Below are 22,259 nucleotides of genomic sequence, written 5' to 3' on the forward strand. Positions count from 1 at the left end.
TGGGACACGAACCGCGGTCGACTACGTGGGAGTCCAGCGACATAGCCATTACGCTAATTGCTGGTTCCCTCCAATTGATGTTTTAACTATGGTTTATCCATATTGAATTTGATTAATTTGATTCATACCCTTGTTCGCTGGATTTTATTGTCAGTTTTTATAGAGCGCCTTATTTGGTGAATTAAGAATGTCTGCCTTACTGTTTGAAGGGCATCTTGTCTAGATATTCTTATGCTGTAGTCTCTGATTTTGTAGACCTTGGACTGCCACATGGCTGATCACAGTTTAAGTCCTGGACCTGGTGGCTTTTTTGTTTTGCTTTGTTTTGTTTTGTTTTTTGGAGAGGTTTTCGCTATAGGGCGCCTGTGCTCGCCCGACAGACAGAGAGAGACATAGAGACAGAAAGCGAGAAATCACCCCCCAGGGGGGATGGCCATGCCGCAATCCCTTCTCCATTCTCTTCTCGGGATCTTGGGCATGCACGCACACGCGCCCGGCGTGAGTTCTAAGCCACTGGGTCCGGGACGCGAACTGCGGTTGACTACGTGGGAGTCCAGCGACATAGCCATTACGCTAACTGCTGGTTCCCAGGTCCTGGACCTGGCGGCTTTCTCTCTCTCTCTCTGGTGAGCGCATGTGCCCTCTAGCTAATTAAAAATAAATAAAATTAAATAAATAGTTCTTAAAAATAAGTATGTGTTGTTCTTGTCCACAAATGGTAACCTGGCTAGGTGTAGTAATCATGGGTAGTATACGTTCTTTTCCTAAGAATCCTGTAGATGTTTCTTCAGGTGCCAGTGAGTGATGTTGTACTGAAGTCTGCTTAGCCTAATTCATGTGGCGCTCTCTACTACCTCAGCGCTGACTTGCCTTTTCTGCCTAGTGGCTGAAATTAGTAACTCAATCAAGTGTGGATCTTAGTGTGGATCTGTCTTTTTCAATTTGCCTCGGAACTAGGTGTGTCTGCCTTAGTATATATATTAGGTCATTGGAAAAGTCATGACACACCTTTCTATGTGAAAATATGTCTTGACTTTTCCGCAACTCAATATTTACCTTGATCCGTAAGGTTGGTTATTTGTTTCCAGTGTTTGTTATTACTGCTATCAATACTACAACAAACAGATTGACCATGTCTTTGCATACTCGTGAGTTTGTAGGATACATTTCTAGAAATGGAGTTGTGGAGCAAATGGCAAGGACATTTAAAAATTTTGGTAGTTTGTGATAGTCCTCAAAAAGACTGTGTTGTCCAGGGAACCACCAGTTAGCGTAAAGGCTGTGTCGCTGGAATCACACGTAGTCAACCGCGGTTTGCGTCCCCGACCCGGTGGCTTAGAACTCACGCCGGGCGCATGTGTGTGCGTGTCCCCAGGATCCCGAGAGGAGAATGGAGGAGAAGGGATTGCGGCGTGACCATCCCCCCTGGGGGATGATTTCTCACTTTCTGTCTCTATGTCTCTCTCTGTCTGTCTGGCGAGTGCACGCGCCCTATAGAGAAAACATCTCAAAAAAAAAAAAAAAAAACAACTGTATTGTCCATAGGCTTACTTACTGTTTCTCCACCTTGTGGCTGACATCGTTAAAACTTTTTTAATGTGAAAGGTAAAATGGCAACTCAGGAACTACATGTGCAGTTCTTTAGTTATGAGTGAAGTGGAACACCTTATAATATGTTATTGCTATATGTATTTTTGCCCTGTGTCAGTGGAGACATTCTTGATCACCTGATCTTTGTACATTTTTCTATTGGCCAACAATTTTGTTTAAAAAATGTAACTTGGCAGGACTAGCAGATGGTATAATGGTTATGTTGCTTGACTCCCAACTTAATTGACTGTGGTTCAAGGCGTGGACCCAGGAAATTAAAATTTATGCTGGGCGCATGTGTGCCCAATATCCCGAGAGGAGAATGGAGGAGGAGGGATTGCAGCGTGGCCATCCCCAAGAGTGATTTCTTGCTTTCTGCCTCTGTCTCTATCTCTCTGGCGCATGTACGTGCCCTATAGCAAAAATCTCTCTCATTAAGAATGTAACTTGGCTAATAATTTTAGAATGTTGATGAAGTTGATCTGGTTTGGCCTAACTTGCATGTGAGGTTGAGCAGTTGCAGGATGATTCTCATGCTGATTTTAGCCAGAACAAGAGCACTAACATGTCATGTATACTAACATTGTTGACTTAAATACAACGACAGTGTTGGTGATCCAAGCCATCACACATGTACCTTTTGTCCGATGATTCATGTAATCAGACATATATTCCCCTACTGCTTGGCTTCATATTTATTTTTCGTAACATAGGAACCTTTTAGAAACACAGGCTTAATTGTAAAAAAACAGTTTCTTTGCCAGAATGTTGTGGAACTTCCTTGGTGAGGTGACTTCCTGGTAATTGCTTTTGCTGGTTCTGTTAGTTGGGTTTGAACCAGGGTGAATTTAGAATATTAGAGGTCATTATGAAGAGGCTTCCAATCGTGCTTAGAGTTTCTCTAATTTTATACTGAAATTCCCCTAATGGTAGAGAGTTCATATCTGGTTAAAGGAAGGCATCTGTCCTAGGGCAGCAGCTCTCAGTAAACCTGAAGAATTTTTTTTTTAAGATAATTTTTTGCTATAGGTCACATGTGCTGTGCTCGCTCGAGAGACAGACAGACAGACTGAAAGCAAGCTGCGGGGCCAGGAAGGGAGTGGAAAATGGCCACGCCACAATCTCTTCTCCTCTCAGGATTTTGGCACATAAACTCACGCTCATGTACCCAGAGTTAGTTTAAGCCACTTGGCCATGGTTGTCTATGTGGGAGTCCCAGGACGTAACTAGTAAGCATCTGCTGATCCCAGTTTTGTTTTGTTTTTAATTTGCCAGAGGGCTTGTGCACTTTGTGCTGGCGGAGGAGAAAGCACCTCGTTGCCCCAGTCTTCATGAGAAAATGAAAGATCCAGGCACGTGTTATGTTTGAGGAGCACAGTGGTCTTCATCTTGTTTTACTGTGGGGTGACTGGTCCATGTCTAGAGCTAGTTAGACAGACATGCTTCACTGAGACGTACTGGAAATTCACATTGTGGTTTTTCTATAAATGAGACTTATGAAGAAAAAAACTTGAAAGCTTTTGAAAAGGCCTCAAAGAAATTTAAGAATACATTTTGAGAAATAGTAAGGAACCCTTCCCCCCCCATTATACCTCAATGATGAATAGATTGAAAGTGAGAGTTTTGAATTGACAGCTTTTATTGGGATACCTTGTAGACCCTTGATATTTAAACATTTGTGTTTTTGACTATTTGTCAGTAACTGTCAAAGCCTTTGATAAGTAATGTGTTATGTTTGAAAAGGAAGGGCTTGTGTTGACTTTGAGTTGTCTGGAGCAAATCAGTTAAGTGGCTAGTGAGTGGCCCTGGAGTGCCGGACCATCACAAACTTCCTGATTATTTAGAGAAAGCTGAGAAAATCCTTGATTTGTGTGAATCCATGTATTGGAATGTGTACAAACTTGTAATTCTTAACCAAAACAGAAAGTCAGGAGGAGGATGCATTATTGCTAAACTTGGGGATCACTCCCAACAGGGTTACAAAATAATTTGGAATTCATCTAGTCTATAGCTATTGAATGTAAGGATAGAAAAAGGTGAATAGAAGTTCTGGGCGTTCCTATCCTTGAATTTTGGGTTGTACATTTCAACATATGATACAGTGCTGGAGTAAATTCAGACAGAGCACTTACAGGGTTTTTTTAAAGCCTGGCAAAATTGGAGCTAGCTAGGTTTTTTCAGGGAAGGTTTCCCCATAGGGGAGGTGATGACTAAGTTGGTTTTCAAAGCACACATAAGAAGTCACTAGAGTCTGGGGTATGAGGTTGAGCAGCAGAAGGGCAGAGCCAGAAATACACATGGAAGGAGGAAACAACTCAGTGTGTTAGGCCAGTGTATAAAGAGAAAGCTTTGAAATGTTGAACAGGGCTTCTAATAGGTAGCATGGGTGCTTTCTGTCAGCCAGGTGCCTTATTGTCTGGGAGATTGTCCATCTACATTCCGTGTTCTGTTTTTAGAAAAAGACAAATTGAGTGATCTACCTAGGATTTTTTTTTTTTTTGAGAGAGGTTTTTGCTATAGGGCTCGTGTACTCGCCAGACAGAGAGAGACAGAGAGATAGAAAGCGAGAAATCACCTCCTGGGGGGGATGGCCTTGCCGCACTCCCTTCTCCTTCATCCTCCTCCATCCTCCTCTCGGGATCTTGGGCACGCACACACATATGCCTGGCGTGAGTTTTAAGCCACCGGATCCAGGACTCAAACCGCGGTCAACTACGTGGGAGTCCAGTGACATAGCCATTACGCTAACTGCTGGTCCCAACCTAGGATTTATTTTAAACATCTTTTTTTGCGATGATATTAGACTTAGAGAAGTTACAAAAATAGTACAGAGTTTCTGTACTCTGCTCCCACAAGGATTTATTAAAAAACAAAAAACCAAACCAAAACAAAGAACTGCAGTAGCCAAGCCTGCCAACCTTTGACCAGTGATTTAGCTCGATTTCTGTTCCTTCTTCATTCTAGTACTGTTTGGCAATTAAAGTAGGTACTTTTACTACTACAGAATTGCAGAACTTCTGCCACCTCTTGGTTTTGTTTAGTTATTATCCTTATTGCAACATGTATTTTGAATTGTATGGAATATTTGATAACTATTAAAATAGACACGAAATTACTGCCATTTGAGTCAATCCTCAATAACATTTTGGTTTGCTTCTCTTTAGTCTTTTTTATATTTACTATTTAGGTATGAGTGAGCACACTATAAAAGCTTTTTTTCTTTTGCTCTTTCTACTTTACATTACAGCATAAGTGGTTTTCCAAATCATTAAATACTTCATAAATATTTACAGTGGCTGTATAATATTGCATTGCATGGATTCTTAAGCAGTTAGATTGTTCCTTTTTTTTTTTTTTTGCCATGGTAAATAAATATGTGATTAATGTCTTTGCAAAAAGCTTTTTCTTTATTTTAGAAAATTGCTTTAGGATAGATTCCCAGAAAGGCCCAAGAATATGAAGATTAAAAAAAAAAAACAACCTTTATTTTAGAATAGTTTTAGACTTAGTTTGAACATTAAATTTTTTTATAATGAGCAAGATATTTAGCTCATATTCCTGGAGGCTCAAAGTCCAGAGACCCATCTGGTTTGACTTTATTGCTGTGGGTCTCTCCAGCAGTAGCAGAATACACAGTCTTTTGAAGTGCACATGGAACATTCACCAAGAGACATCATATACTGGGCCATCAAACTAGTCTTAATACATTTAAGGGATTTGATCTGTCCAAAGACAAAGTTACAATAAATTTAAAGATCTTTTGGCTTTATTGATTTTTTTAAGAGTTATTTTATTTAACTTTATTTACTTATTTATTTTAATTTGACCAGAGAGGGACGTAGTATGTGTGTGTGTGTGTGTGTGTGGGGGGGGGGTGGAGTGAGAAAATAAGCCTCCGGGTCCAGGACTGGAACCATTGTGGGCCATATGGGAGTCTAGCTCCCTTAACCACCAGGGCACCTGCCAGCCCTTTATTGGTTCTTTTAATCAGACATTGTTTCAATTTATAAAAGAGAATGAGTGTTCTCCTGTATAAACATTTTTAAGGTATTTCACATGATCTCCAGAAGAAGTTTGTTCTTCTTACCAGCTACAGATAAATACACTCATCAGTATTGGACTGTCTTAAGAAAATTTTTCATAATTTAATACGTTAAAAAAGGCTTCTCTGCCTAACCACTGTAGCCTGTGTTGGTAGGCCTGCCCTACAGGCTGAGCCACATGGAAGGTCTGGTTCTATTCCTCGACCACCATCCCAGCCAGGGCAGAGGCAGGAGATTTGTGACATAGTGAGACCCTGTACAAAAAAAGGGAAGTCTTATTATGGTTTCTCAATATCTTTTTGTGTGTATTTAAGAAAAGTTATCACTAGTTTAAAAAAAAGAAAATACCACCAAGTTAGATTTTGTTTTTGTCTGTTTGTAGGGGACAGATCCTTTATGCTTATTCTACTTAGTATTTACTCTGTACTTATTTTAATGTATTAGAATTGGTACCTTAATGTATTTTCATTTTTTTCTAGTCCTAAGTTGATTATTTTTACTGCAAAACACAACAAACTTGCCATTTTACTTTTTTTTTCTTTCCTTTATTCATGTTACAGTGTGTGTGTGTGTGTGTGTGTGTGTGTGAGAGTGTGAGAGAGAGCGAGCGAGAGATTGTGTAAGAATGGGAGAAACAATGTTTGATTAAAAGAACCAATAAAGGGCTGGCAGGTGCCCTGGTGGTTAAGTGAGGTGTACTTTCATATGTGTGTGTGTGTGTGTGTGTGTGTGTGTGTGTGTGTGTGAGAGAGAGAGAGAGAAAGAGAGAGAGAGAGAGGAGCACCCTTCAAGGATCTGGTTACAATGTTCCCCTTCTTTCTGTCCTGCAGCTTCAGATCTTAGGCACTGGCATGAATACCTGGCCTGTTTCAGGCTTGCTGCAATGGGGATTTGAACCAAAGTCCCATGTAGATCTTGCATCTTTTGAGTATTGTTTTATTGCTGTGTCATGGAGCTGCCTCCCAATTTGCCTTTTGAAAGTGTACAGTTCAGTGACATTAAAAACATGTCTCTCTCTGTCCTTCCCTCTGTCTCTCTAGTGAGTGTATGCGTCCTGTAGCTAACTGCAACAAAAGGACATTCACCATGTTGTGCAGCTATTACCACTCATTACCTTCAGAGTTTTTTCATCACTCCAAAGGAAACCCTATATCCATTAAATACTTACTCTCCAATTCCCTGTCTCCCCAACTTCTGGTGACCACGAAGTCTGCATTCTGTCTGTATGGATGCATTTATTCTGGATATTTCATGTAAAAAAAAATCATGTGATGTATGGCCTGTCAGTGTCATTTAAAACATTGCAAAAAAAGATTGAATTTGTGCATTGTGGTTTGAAAGTTGATAACCCATCTATGGCAACATTCTTAAACTTCACATGTTTAGTTGATAAAGATTCCTATGCTCTGACCATTAGGAAGAAATAGTTATAGTTATTACCAGTGGACAGAAGACTGTAGATTTTGGGGTAGATAGAATGGATCCTGAAATAGAGACGAAGAAACAGTATGGTGCTTGGAGAGTGAAAGTCAGTGAAACACTAGCACAGTCCATGGCCCAGAGTGTACAGGCAACTCCCATTATTCAAAGATGTGAGTTAGGCCAAGGTTCTTGGCAGGGCTGGCTAATTGGACAAAATTGTATTGATTAGTAGTATTGCCCATAACCCAGAGCACACAAGATTGTGGTTGTAGCAATTTATAGTGTCTTCTCCCTTTGTGGCTATTGTCATCTATAGTGATGGGAGGAGCATTTAGACCCCTCACCCTGACCAGGAAGAGTCACTTCCTACTGAACACAGATCTCTGCTTGTGTAATACTCTCACACTTCCTACTTAACGGAAGACCGTGGCAGGTCCTCCAGCAGCTGTCCCCTTGGGCATCACTGTCTGCATTGTGTGGGATACTCAGGCACCCTTTGGCAGTTTGTCATGATACTTTCAGAACCTTCCATGATTGGGCCTGAATATGAATTAAAAATGGAAGTATTGAGGTGGCCCTTGGTGTATAAGCTGATAACAATTTAGGGGACTTTGCATTTATAGAAGCAAATCCACAAATGAAGTTTGTGAAAGAGAAACTTACACTGAGGGAAAGATGACTTTATTAGCCAGCAGTTGCATATTGCTTTATAATCAACACAGTGTGCACACTTGATCGTGTTTAATAAGAGTGCACTCCAGGAGTTTGTAGGATTTGCCCAGAGTTACACAGGTTATACTTGGAGAACCAGGCCTAATTCTACCCTGGTATTTTTTCTGCCTGTCTTGTTACGGCTGTGTTGTGCTGGTTCTCCGGAATGGCACTGGTTCCCATGAAGCCTGCTAGTTTTCTTACTGCTTGTGTAGAAAGCACCCTTTTAGTGTCCCCTCATCCTTGCTTTGACCCACATTCAGGGTTATCTGTAGCTCAGGTGGGAATAGTATTGGAGACAGTTCTTTGGGTGGTTTCCACCCTTTCATTTTCTCTTTTCCACAGGGTGATTTATATGCTTGGTACACTGGTGCTTAAACAAACCCTCAGCCTCCATCTAGCAGGCATGAAGTCACTGCATTTGAACACTGCCTGCCTGGCTTTGTGCTTGACCTCTCTCACCTGCTCACCCCTCCAGAGAAGCTTGTCCTCGCTGTGTCCTTCCTTCCTGTTGTGGCCAGAATCAGCCTTTCTCTGTAGGATGGGGAGAGGTATAGATAGGCAGGCTAGTTTGCAATGAGGAGGAGGTGCAGCTTTTGCCAGTAGCAAGGAGGACATTAGACTTTGACCTGCACTTGATTTATTGAGACTGTAGCAACTGGATAAAACCTGGAAGGGGGAAAAGGAGGCGATTATAATCCCCAATTCTCAGTAGTCTGTTACATACTCAGGAGATTTTTGTCAAAATCTAACAAATGCTACTTTAACTGTTATTTAAAATGACAGATCTGCCTGGGAATTCTCTTCAGGGTGAAGGTGGTATGGGTTTTACTAAAGAGACTTGCTTTTAAACAGTGCAGGTGGTAATAGCAGCTGACGGGAGGTTGATTACAAGAATGGTAGTGTTAATTGTGACTTTAGATCTGCAGCCTGCTTCTATAGGGTCTGTCAACTGTGCACTCATCTGATTTCATCTACTCTGGGTAATGCCAGCTTACTTATCATCCTTAAGAAACCTTTGGAGCGCACTCCTCTGTGCTTCTGCAAGGGTAAGAGGAACTAGGAAAGAGCTTTGGTGGCCTGCTCTGTGTTTTGATGGCCAGTAATTAGCCAACTTTGAGCAAGATATTCTCTGAGTTTCATTTTCTCATCTGTCAAATGAAGTTGGACTTGTTCTCTGGTGTTTATTTCTGTTTTAAGATTCCGTTATCCCATTTTAGGATTTCTTGGTAGCCTGCCTTGTGTTAATGTGCTCAGTAAGTATCTTTTGAGTCTAGTTGACTAGTCATGGAAATATAAACATTTATCTTCCTGAGATATGTACCTGGGAAAGAGAAGCAGATGGGATTGTGAAGAGTGAACCTATTCTTGGCTGTGTTGCTCATTTATTTTAGATAATTTGTCACAGAATAAACTATTTTTATCATTTAGTTTTTTTGCTAATTAAAACCATCTGACTGAAATATAACTATTTAAAATATATGTATAATAGCTCCTAATGAATACAGTTATTGTTCAACCTGTAGATGCAGAATTTAAAAAAATTTTAATTCTTTTAAAAAAATTATTTAATTTTATTCATTCATTTATTAACTCTCCTGAATCTATTGCATTGTCTTTGCTCCTTTGTTAAAAACGAGTAATTCATGGGAACCAGCAGTTAGCGTAATGGCTATGTCGCTGGAATCCCACGTAGTCGACTGCTGTTCACGTCCCGGACCCGGTTGCTTAAAACTTACGCCGGGTGCGTGTGCGTGCGTGCGCGCACGTGCCCAAGATCCCGAGAGGAGAACAGAGGAGAAGGGATTATGGCGTGACCATCTCCTCTGGGGGTGATTTCTCGCTTTCTGTCTCTATGTTTCTCTCTGTCTGTCTGGCGAGCTCACGCGCCCTATAGCAAAAATCTCTCCAAAAAAAGAAAGCAAGCCACCAAGTCCGGGACTCGAACCATGGTCGGCCATGTGGGAGTATCCAGCGCCTTAACCACCACGCCACCTGCTGATCCCCACTTTTTTTTTTTTTTTGCTAGAAAGCATATGTACTTGTGTGTGCAAGAGCGAGAACAAGAGAGAAGGGAAGCACCTCCTCCCTCCCACTAGTGCATAGTCACATTACAGTCCTTTCTCTTCCTTTTCTTCACCTTGTCAGCAGCTTTGGGCATGTACACACATGCACCTGACATGTTTTTAAGCCACTGGGTCCAGAACTCAAACTCCATGATTGGCCATGTGAGATCAAACTCCTTTAACCACCAGGCCATGGGCTGGCCCATTGTAAACATTTTTTTTTTTTTTGGAGAGATTTTCACTGTAGGGTGCGTGCGCTCACCAGACAGACAGAGAGAGACATAGAGACAGAAAGCGAGAAATCACCCCCCAGGGGGGCTGGTCACGCCGCAATCCCTTCTCCTCCATTCTCCTCTCGGGATCTTGGGCACGCACGCACATGCGCCCGGCGTGAGTTTTAAGCCACCGGGTCCAGGACACGAACCGCGGTCGACTACGTGGGAGGCCAGCGACATAGCCATTACGCTAACTGCTGGTTCCCCCAAATTTTTAATGTTAGACTGTATAACATTTTTCAAAACAATAGGTGAAGGGCTTGACCACATAGTACAGTGGTTTAGCGCTGTGTGGAGGGAGCTGGATCCTATGTGGCTAACCACAGTTTGAGTCCTAGCCCTGATGACTTGAAAACAATGTTGGGCTTAATGTGTGTGAGTGCCCCAAATCCTGATGAGATGGAGAAATGTGCTGTGGTAATATTTCATTAGAAATTTCTCTCTCTCTCTCTCTTTTTTTCTCTGGAAAGTGTACCTGCCCTCTGTCAATAAACAAAATAAAACAAAACAACAATAGGGAAAAGTAAACCTGGCATGGAGAGAATAAAATACTCTCCTTCCAAATATGCCATTTTCTCACTTTATTTTTGTCGTTTGTCTAGCCAACTTGCAGCAGTCCTCAATTGGTGAAGAGTACCAATTGAGCAGCTGAGATGTTAAGAAACTTTTAACTTGGAAATAATTTCAAACTGGCAGAAAGATTGTAAAGAATGATTAATAAAATAACACCTTGCACCTGTTACCGCAACTCACCTGTTAACCTGTTTGCTTTATGATTTTGTACAGTCTGTATCGTGTGTATTTACATACACATAGGTACATACATAATACATTCACACACTTAATATTCTTTTCTCTAGGTTATTTAATAATATGTTGCTTAACATAGTGGCCCCCTGCCCCTGTATAATACATTTCCTCATATGGATAGTCTCTTACATAACCACAGTTGTCAACTTCAATTAATTTAACCTTGACTTACTTTTATCTAACTAGTATCTGTATTCCAGTTTTGTCAGTTGGTCCAGTTATGTTCTTTGTAGCATTTCTTCCCCTTCCAGTACAGTGTCCAGTTTGGGATCGGGTATAGTTTTACTTGTCTTGACTTTGTAGTCTTCTTTAAATTTGTCGTTCTGAGTTTTTGTAACTATTGCATCTGTGTGTTAGTAGCTAATTGGTAATTTGTTTTGATGTATTGCCCAGTAGGACATGGATAGGATTTCCCAGCATAAAGGGTACTGTCCTCTGTATACAAAGATGTTTCCTCTAATTGGTCCCAGTGGGGAGAAACGTTTGCTGCCTTGACCTTATTACTACCACAGTGGAACTACTTGAGCCTTCTGGCCCAGATGCCTGACTTCTAATTCATGATCCTGACAGTAACCAGATTCCTTTTATTCATTTACGGTGAGAATCTGACTGGGCACTTGTGTAAACCCAAGACAATACTGGAGGAATGTTCTCATTAATCAGCTTCGTGGTAGCATTAGCGAAAAGTAGAAAAAAGCTTTGTTGAGATTTAAGCTGCAGGCGAGATACCAAGAAGCCTTTCTGAGGCGAATGGATAACTTTAGTAGATAGTTTCAGACATGTGTTAGTAGAGTGCTGGAGAGCATTCTGTCCCTAACTACTGTCCTATAACATGCTATGTCACTCCCATTTCTTTGCTTCAGTAGGAGACATTTTTTTTTCATGCAACTTTTCTTTTCCTTTTTCTTTTTTTTTTGAGAGGTTTTTCACTATAGGGCGTGTGTGCTCGCCAGACAGACAGAGAGACACACAGAGACAGAAAGCGAGAAATCACCCCCCAGGAGAGATGGTCACGCCGCAATCCCTTCTCCTCCATTCTCCTCTCGGGATCTTGGGCACGCATGCATGCACACACGCCCGGCGTGGGTTTTAAGCCACTGGGTCTGGGACGCGAACCGTGGTCGACTACGTGGGAGTCCAGTGACATAGCCATTATGCTAACTGCTGGTTCCCTTCATGCAACTTTTGTATATAATTTTTAGGAGCTAATGACTTCAGTGTATATTTGCACATGTAGTCTCTGTTTAGTTTGCCCTGTTCCTCTATCACAGATGGGCTAAGGAAACAACTTCCACGTGGATGAGACTGAGAGTTGGGACTCATCCCTCACTAGCTTGCCAGTCTTTGAGCTGGTCAAACCAGTGCCTCTGGTTTCAGTGACTGCTAGACTTTGAACGGTTAAATGATTTCACCAACTTCTTATAGTGAAGCACAGATTTCTACTTTAATATGATGTTTTTGGTTTTGTGTTTTAGAAGGAAAGTATCCGTAGGCTGAGAGACAAAAAAAAAAAGAGTGGTGATGGTAAGATGGAAGGAAGACTTGTTCTGAATGCCCTTCTCCTGATTGGTGGCTTTCACTGCTTTCTAGCTTTTTGGGCTGAGTGACTTCAGGATGTGGGGATGGGTAGATAACTGTCACATTGAGTTTTTTTTTTCCCCATAGAGTGTGGGTGCTCATGAGAGAGAGAACAAGGGAAGGAGGGAGGGAGAGAGAGAAATAGAGACAGAGAGATCGGTCATCCCTTGAGGAGATGGCCATGCTGCAGTCCCTTCTCCCATCTCCTCTTGGGATTTTGGGCATTTGTTCATATTTACCCAGTGTGATTTTCAAGCCGCTGGGTCTAAGACTCGAACCGTGAAGTTGGCCATGTGGGATCCAGCTCCTTAACAATTCCATGTCACCTGCTGGCCCTCATGTGTATTAGTTTAAGCTTAGTATTTCATCTTATAGTTGTGTGCAGGTCCACAGACCAAGGAGTTTTTTTCCTTGTTTCTTTTTTTGCAGTATTTAAGGGTACCAGGGAGAACAAAAGTGTTCATTTGAAAGTTTACATGTTTGTGATAATCCTATTACATTTTCAGAAAAATGTACATGAGACTGAATTTCTTTGCTAATTGCATCTCACCAGCCTTTTAATTCTGATTAGCGCTAGTACAGAATCATTTTTCTCAGAAACCTTCCTTATATATAAGCAAATGGAGTCTAGACCTGCCACAGGATATTTGAATAGGACTCTTCATTTTGTTGAGGTTTGGTATTAAGAAGGCCATGTTACAAAAGGCCTGCTTAGAAGTATATACACTGTGAAAAGAGTGGCAGAAAGCACGGTAAAAGCATCTTTTAAAAAAAAAAAAGTATCATGGGGACTAGCAGGTTGGTGTGGTGGTTAAGGTGCTGGGCACTCCCACGTGGTCGACCAGGGTTCGAGTCCTGAATCTGGTGGCTTGCTTTCTCATTTCCTCTGTCTCTCTCTGGTCAAACTAAAAAATAAATGAATGAGTAAATAAAATAAAATAAATAATTATTTTTAAACAATTATCATTTTTGGGACTGGCAAGTGGTGTGGCGGTTAAGGGCACTGGCCTCCCACATGGCTAACTGCGGTTTGAGTCCCGGACATGGCGGCTTGCTTTCTCATTTTCCATCTTTCTCTTTCACTCTGTTCCTATCTAGTCAAATTAAAAAATTAAATAAATAAAGTTAAATTAAATAATTCTTAAAAAAAAGTTTAAAAAATAATTTTTTTCCCCTCAGTACCAATTTTGTAGAAAGTTTGTGGTACAGAGGGGTTGTTTCAGAGGTCATTAGGTAGAATGCTATAGATTTAATCAGGATTTGCGAAAACCATCATCTAGGTGCCTTGTAATAAGGGGCAAAGCACTGTATTATTCACTTTCAGTCTCAGTGTTTTCTAAGATAAATTATTAGCAGTCTCCTGTTTTCAAACCAGATCCATTGAGTCTGTGAACAAAAGTTATTACAATCAGAGTTCATAAAGGAGGAAATTTAAGTGGAGTTACATGTATCTTAAATTTGTAGGAATTACAAGTATTCTGGAGAAACTGAAAGTGATACCAACAGTCTTCCTGTTCCTTTTACTCTCCTGAATTTGGTCTATAAAATATTTGAGCACCAATCCATGCTGGATGTTGTAAGAAATACAAACATACTTGGCAGAATCTCTTGTTAGACAGTTTAAGTTCTAGTGAGAGAAACCTAGTATCTGTGAAGTGTTAATAGAGATAGCGAAAAGATTCAGTCTTTCCTTTATGCCTGTCATTGTGTTCACTGTGTGCTTTACATAGATTATTTTATTTAATCCTCAGAACAACATGATATGGAAGGCACTGCCACTACACCCAGTTATGCACAGGAGGAAAAAGTGATGGGTTAAATAACAAGGCCAATGTTGAGGTGTATTTAGATTTGAACTTGGGGAAACTGACCCCAGAGCCTGCATTCTTTAACTATTTTTGCCATTCTGAAATGACCAGAGAACAATACCTTGGGCACAACTCTGATTACAAGACAAAGAGAAAAGACAAAAGGGAAGGCGGAAGCGGTATCTACACTGTAAACTTAATTACTTACTTAGTTTTGTTATTATTATTTTATAATTTGCTATAGGGCACATGTGCTCACCAGAGAGAGACAGAGAAGGAAAGTACAAAAGCAAGGCCTAGGACTCAAACTATGGTCAGCCATGTGGGAGTCAAGCACCCTTAACCACCATGTCACCTGTAAACTTTGAAGGTTAGACTATAAGTCCAGGTAGCAAATGTAGAATAGGACTGGGCATTTGCTGTGAGATCATGAGTGTCCAGACCAGAGTGATGTCAAGGAAGTGGTGAATAATGTTGAATCAGGCATACTTTCATTCTTATTTTCATCCAAGTAAACGTCTGCATTTTTCAGAACACAGGGATGTGTTACTGTCCATTAGCCTGTGAAGCTTTTCTTCAGACAGTACTTTTCTGGCTCCTGAAGTCATTTATTCATATGCTCCTACTATAGGATGTAAACTATCATGCTTACATTTTTTCAAAGTTTATTTCCTTTTTCTTTAACATTTTATTCATTCATTCATTTCACAAGTGAGTGAGAGAGCTGCTAAGAGGTTCATGATGCTGTGATCCACCCCCAGCCTTTCCAACCAGTCAGGATCAGGGTACGTGCACCTGGTGTATGTGTGGACTGGAGAACTCAACCTGTGATGTCCATATAGATCCACGTTGCTTGAGCAATGCATTATGGCTGTGCCAGCAAAATGGCCATCTACTTCTTAATTCATAGATTTGCCCTCTCTTACCCAGACCACCTCCAGTTCTTTGAAGTTAGGGACTATCTTATTCATGTTTGTATTGCAGGGTCTGTCTTAGTGTTGAATTTATTGAATAAATAGCTGAGTTTCTCAGTTGGTACAGATTTTTATTCTTGCACTATTCCTGGAAGTACTGCAATACCAGGTCGATGTGTGGAGTGGGTGGAGCAAGCTCCTATTTCATCTCCTATGTTCAAAAATCCATTTAATATATTGTCCTCGGATAGAGGACGTATCGGATATTAACCTGATAAGAACAGATACTGCACTTGATCTTACCCAAAAGGCTGAGAAGTGATATTGGCACAAATTTAAAGGCTCTTTAAAGCTAGCTTTAGGATAATTGGGGTAGAAAATCTGTATGGAGAAAATTTATCTGGCAATGAAGTACGATTGGATTGGAATTGGAAATGCTGGTATCAAGGCAACCAGGTAAATAATTAGTGGTAAAGGAAAAGGTACAAATCTAAGAAATAGTGTGGGGGCCAGCAGATGGCATAGCGGTTATATTGCTGGACTCCCTCATGGCCCACCATGGTTCGAATCCTGGATCTGGTGGCTTGAAAATCATGTGGGCATGTATGTGCCCAGGATCCTAGGAGGAGAATGGAGGAGAAGGATTCTGATGTGGCCATTTCCCCCGGGGAGTAATTTCACATTTTCCTTCTCATTCTCTCTGTCTGTTTCTCTCTGGTGAGCGCATACACCCTAATGCAAAAACTTCTTTAAAAAAAAAAAGAGGGACCATCTGGTGGCCTAATGGTTTCAATGCTGGACTCCCATGTAGTCGACCGCTGTTTGAGTTCCAGACCTGGTGGCTTAAACTCACGCTGGGCACGAGGGCGTATGTGCCCAGGATCCTGAGAGGAGAATGGAGGAGAAGGGATTGCAGCATGGCCATCCCCCCTGGGGGGTGATTTCTCACTTTTTGTCTCTCTGTCTCTCTCTGTCTTTCTGGCTGGGGGGTTAGTGCCCCCCAAAAAAAAAACCCCCAAAAAAAAAAAAAAAAAAAAAGGAAAAGTGTGAAGCAGTGTGAAATAAGAGTCTGCAAATCTGCTATTTTGTTGTGGTATACAGAATATGGAAATGAGTTTAAGAAGATTTTAGATTATATGACCCTGCTTCTTTTAGGTTTTTCATTTAATATATTAGGCAGTTTGGGCCTTGGTTGACTTAGTTTTGTGACTCAATAGCATAGGTCTCTGAACTGCTAATGTATGAGCAGTGCAATGAAAGGAGGAGATAAAGTGAAGGCAGGCACAGTTGAGAGTTCATCGACTCTTGCAGGTTTTAACTGTTTCTGGAACAGAAGAGTTTGATTTGTTTTAGATATGTACACAGCTCTCCAAGAGTATCCTGAGCCAAGCTACCTAAGGATTTTAGTTTTAAGTCTGTATGCCATATGCTGTTCATGTGAGCCCTGAGCCCTGTAACTGTTGGGAGAAGATTGAGTTTATGGGGCCCTTGTACTTGTGTTGCCACCCTGGCAGCTCTGAAGACAGATAGGTAGTGCTACCTAGGGATCCAGGAGCCTTATACCCAGACTGTTACCTGCTGGCTTACTGTAGGGTCCTCACATTGCTCTGAATAATTGTACTATTCAGAAAGACATAATTTCTAAATTCAGAGTTTGAGTATCAACCTGAATTTTAAAAATAAGTATAACACTAAGTTTTTAAAGTTGAAGTACACAAATTGTAAGGTAAAGTGAACATCCTTGTTAATTCACAGATAAAGAAATAGTATATTACTAGAATTTCAGAATTTCCCAAATATAACCATTATTCTGATTATAACAGCATAGATTAGTTTTGCTTGTTTTTTAAGGTTAATATATAAAATGAATAATGGAAGAAAGTGTCTTGGCAGTTTTAAATTTTGTTTTAGCTTCTTTGACTCAATGTCCTGTGAAATTTATCCATGTCGTTGCATGCAATATTCATTTGTTTTTATTATCTTAACAGTATTCTACATGAATAGACCACTATTTATCCATTCCACTGGTGATGGACATTTGAGTTCTTTTTAACTTTTTGGGTATTATATGTAATTGTACTGTAAACACTTGTGTACATTTCTTTTTATTTTTATTTATTTATTTTTTGGAGAGGTTTTTTTCGCTATAGGGCGAGTGCGCTCGCCAGACAGACAGAGAGAGACACAGAGACAGAAAGCGAGAAATCACCCCCCAGAGGGGATGGTCACGCCGCAATCCCTTCTCCTCCATTCTCCTCTCAGGATCTTGGGCACGCACGCACACGCGCCCGGTGTGAGTTTTAAGCCACCGGGTCCGGGACACGAACCGCAGTCAGCTACGTGGGAGTCCAACGACATAGCCATTATGCTAACTGCTGGTTCTCTTGTGTACATTTCTTTTGGTACATATGTAAAAATTTCTGTTGAGTTATATCAAGGAGTAAAATTGCAGGGTCATAAGATAGGCATATATTTAGTTGCTGAACAGTTTCCCAAAATGCTTGACAGTTTATGCTCCCACCAGCAGTATATGTGTGTCCTCCTTGGTTAGCATCCTCACCAACACTTGTTACTGTCAGTCTTTCTAATTTTAGTGCTTCTGGTGGATATGTAGCACTGTCTTCTTATTTTTATTGGTATTTCTCTGATGACTAATGAGGTTGAACTCTTATTTATCGGTCACTAGGGGTTTCTCAGTAAGAACAAATGAAGTGTTGTTTTGTGTTTTCAGTCCCTCTATAACTTATTTATCGGTCCTTTTTTTATTTTATTTTTTTTTTAAATGGGAGAAAGGATGAGCAAGAGAGTGCAAGTGCATGGAGGAGGAAGAAAACAGTTTTTTTGACAGGGTCTTACTGGTGCCATTCTTCCTTTAGCCTCTCTGTTAGCCAGTATTCCAGGCATGTGCCATTGCACTGAGCTCTCTCAGCTTCTTGGGTTGGTCTGGGATCTGAATCTGGGTTTCATGTGGCACCAGCCTTGTGTAGTAGTGCCCTACTGTCTGTGCCACTGTAGCTGGGCCCACTGGCCTTTTCTTTTTTTAATCTTGTAGTACATTCATACGTGTTTGTGCTCGTGTTTAAGAAAGACAGAGCAAGACTCCCCAGTGGGGCCTCGTCACGTCATAATCCTTTTTCCTCAAAATCTACCATACATGTGCTTGTGTGGCCAAGATCCTGACAAGATAAGAACTTGGAGGAAAAAGGATTATGATATGACCAGGCCCACACCACCTGCCACCCCCTCAGCCTCCTATTTTTTTTTTAAACCCCTCCTTTAAATTTACATGGTTTTATTTTGAAATCAAGTTTGAAAAGCTTTACTAGATATGTTTGGGACCAAAGCCTTTGAGCCTGAGGGCATAAGTCTAGTTTAAAAATAGACCTAACTATTTCTCTCGTTTTGCTTTGTTCTGTTTTCATTTGGTATTTAAGACCAAATAAAAATGAGGGCTACCATTAACTACAGATAGATTAACTCCTTATGGTTGCATAACAATTTAATGTGGGTCACCTTATTGATCTTATATGAGGTGAGTATTAGTGTTGCAGTTATAGAAGGGACTGAAAACACAAAACAACACTTCATTTGTTCTTACTGAGAAACCCCTAGTGATGCCTCTGGATTGGGTTTTGGAGTTTCTTTTTCTTGTAGCTGTCATTCGACTGGAACATTTGTTATTCTTCATGAAGAATGTTTTGTCTTTCCATTTTCTACAGGGACCTTGTTTCTTGAGGGCAGAGAAGTGTGTAGTAGGTAGAACTGGGATTAGAGATAGAGTGATTTCTTTTGGGGAATTGTCAGGAAATTGCCAGTAGTCAGTAAATTCATAAACCTCTGCCCCATTAGCCAATACAAAATCAACTTTGGTAGTTGATTGCCTGGATATGATAAGCTCAGGGTTTTTCTAGGATCTATTTAAAATGATTCAACCCAAGAAAATGTTGTGAAGAGGAATGTTATGATATGAGGAATGTATGTGCTCTCTTTTTTTTTTAATTTAAAAGAATTGCTTATTTAATTGTATTTGTTGTTATTATTTTTTAATTTGACGAGAGAGAGAGAGAGAGAGAGAGAGAGAGAGAGAGAGAAATAGAAAGGGAGAAAGCAAGCTGCCAGGTCCAGGATTCCAACTGTGGTTGTCTGTATGGGAATCCACTGCCTTTAACCACCACGCTAACTGCTGGCCCCAATGTTCTTTGTTTTCAGGTGTGATTTGAGGATGTTCTTTAGTTCTAGGAATTCATCTTGGCTCCAGAAGAACTATTGATTTATTTTTACTAAATAGCTGATTTTAGTTTAACAGATGTTTCTATTTTATTTATTGGGTTGTTGAAAAAGTCATGATATATTTTTTATGCAAAAATGTGTCATGACTTTTCTGATGACTCAATATTAATTAGAAAAATTTTTTTTATAGGGCATGTGCACTCAACAGAAACAGTGAGAGGGAAAGTTATGAATCATTTCCCAGGGGTGGTGGCCATGCCGCAGTCCCTTCTCTTTCTTTCTCTTTTTGGGATTTTGGGCACACATGCACACGTGTGCCTGGTGTGATTTTCAAGCTACTGGTCCAGGGCTTGAAATGGGGTCGGCCACCTGGAAGTCCAGCTCTTTAACTACTATGCCACCTGCTGTTCCCTCTCTTTCTTATTTGTTCAACTTTCTTTTTCTTTTACTTGCCAGTGTGAACATGTGCTTGCCAGAGACAGAGAAACAGAGAGGGAGAAAACATCCAACACTGCGATGTGGTCCTGCTGCAATCCCTCCTCCATTTTCCCTTCCTGTTAGGATTTTGGGCACGTATGCACACAGGTCAGCTATGGTTTTCAAGCTACCAAGGCTGGAATTTGAACCATAGTCAGTCACAGTCAACCTAGGGAGCCAGATCCCAGGGATCTAGGCTGTAGAACTGACCTTTTTAAAACTTTTTTTGTTTTTTAGAGATTTTTGCGAGAGGGCGCCTGTGCTCGCCAGAAAGACAGAGACAGAGAGACAAAAAGCGAGAAATCATCCCCCGGGGAGATGACCATGCTGCAATCCCTTCTCCATTCTCCTCTCGGGATCTTGGGCACGCATGTACACGCGCCTGGCTTAAGTTTAAGCCACGTACTCCACGGGCGATGTGCCACAGTGGAGTTCAGCGACATAGCCATTATGCCACCTGCTGGTCCCTTGAAACATTTTTTTTAATTATTAAAAAAAAAATTTTTTTTTAAATTATTTTTTTTAGTGAGAGAGGGAGTGAACATGCCATGTCCAGGAGCATCTTGACACTGAGATTCAAACACTCTCCCCTAACTCCCCACCTTCAGCCAGGCCTGAGTCATGGGCAGGCACATGTCCAGCATATTCACTGTGGTCTTGGGCTTGAACTAGGAACCTTCCCATATGGGATTACCGCAGAGAATGCCACAATTTTTTATTTATTTCATGAGCAAGAGAGAGAGAGAACTCCCAATAAGGACTTGGCACTGTGATCCACCCCTAGCCTCAGCCAGCCCTGCATCATGGACACATATATTCTTAGCATACTCAGGGAAGTCTCCATATGTGAACCTGGAAGCTTCCCATGTGGGACAGCTTTGCAGAGCATTGCATTTTACTGTTAACACCACTGTCAGCCCTGATATTTCTGACTTATGTTTATTTTTATTTTTTGGCAGTGAGTTACTTTAACATGTACAGTTTTCCTTTATTCTAAATCTTCCCACAGCCTTTTTATTTTAAGCAGCATATTCTTTTCTCAAATGAAATGGTACACCAAATTCAATTTATGGAACAGACCAAAGCATCCTTTTGTTTTTTATAAGTTCATTTTAGAAGTTTGAGTTTATAACATTTACTTATAAAGTCAGAACAGTGTGAGGCTGTTTTGATCAACCCAGATACTTGAAACAGATTTAAAGAGACTACTGTCTTTTTTTTTTTTTTTTAAGTTTTAGTTATCTTTTTCATGATCAGAAGGAGAGGAGGGGTGGGGGGCAGGTTCCCTTGATAAGATCTTGCTACATTGTAATCCCTCTCCATCCTACCAGCCAGTGAAGTTCATGGGTGTGTGCTGGTGTGGTCAGGGCAGTCCAGGATCTGAACATGTTCCTCCCATGGGTGCCAGGATTATATAGCAGTGCTCTACCACCTATACTACTGAGACTGAAGCAGTCTTGGTTTAACTTTACTTTCCAGTTATTTATGCATTCAAAAAGTTGGGTAAATCCTAATAAAACAGTTAGGCTAGAAGCCAAGGGTATTTTTCTGTATTTTTTTAACATTTGCATAGAAGACATGGAAAAATAAATCATTACTTTTCTGACAACCCAATATTTATTTCTTTCGTGAGTGAGAGAGACAGAGACAAGCACCCCCAAGGATCTTAGCACCATGATCTATTCCCAGTCTCAGTCTGCCCTTGACCACTGGCATGCGTGCCTCTGGCCTGTTCAGGAAGGTTTTCTGATATGAACCCTCAGCCTTCCCATCTGTGTCAGTCCCATAGAGCATTATGTTACTACTGTGCCACCATCTGGTCCCAGGTCAAGAATATTTTTCAGGTAAGCGAATAAAGGGGTCTGGAAGAGGAGTAGAGGGCTAATATTTGTCATAAATATAAAATACAGATAAGAAAGTCCCTCAAACTCACAAGTGTGAAAGTATTATACAATAATTCATTACTCAGCATGTCAGTTCAGCTGTCACCGCATAGCTGTTATACCATGACAGGCAGAAGGGGGAGAGATAGTTGTGCCTGGCACTGATTGTGGCCCCATGTTGTGTGTATCTTTCTTGTATGTGCTACTTGATGTAAACGGGCTTGTGCCAGCCTGATTCAGTTTCTGTAATCATTACCAGCAGGGTTGGTTTATATACAGAGATGGCTGAAGTTCTTCAGTCTCCACAAAAACAAATGATCAGGTAGAGCCCTCAAGGGTATATTACAGTTTGACATATAACAGATTTGCTATAGGGCGCGTGCGTTCGCCAGAAAGAGAGACATAGAGACAGAAAGCGAGAAATCACCCCCCAGAGGGGATGGGCACCCCGC

General features: G+C 40.9%; 1 protein-coding gene and 1 non-coding gene across 3 annotated transcripts in view; one reads left to right on the plus strand and one right to left on the minus strand.

Annotated features, from left to right (window-relative positions):
• Window positions 1-22,259, plus strand: part of XPO6 (exportin 6) — a 134,664-nt gene that overhangs the window by 17,204 nt on the left and 95,201 nt on the right. The gene's annotated exons all lie outside the window — the stretch shown is intronic.
• On the minus strand, window positions 15,350-15,540 carry LOC114007770 (U2 spliceosomal RNA). The gene has a single exon (XR_003549354.1). It is a non-coding gene; the product is annotated as a U2 spliceosomal RNA (small nuclear RNA).

The sequence above is a fragment of the Tupaia chinensis genome, unplaced genomic scaffold (assembly GCF_000334495.1).
Source record: "Tupaia chinensis unplaced genomic scaffold, TupChi_1.0 Scaffold000231_1, whole genome shotgun sequence".
NCBI classification, from domain to species: domain Eukaryota; kingdom Metazoa; phylum Chordata; class Mammalia; order Scandentia; family Tupaiidae; genus Tupaia; species Tupaia belangeri.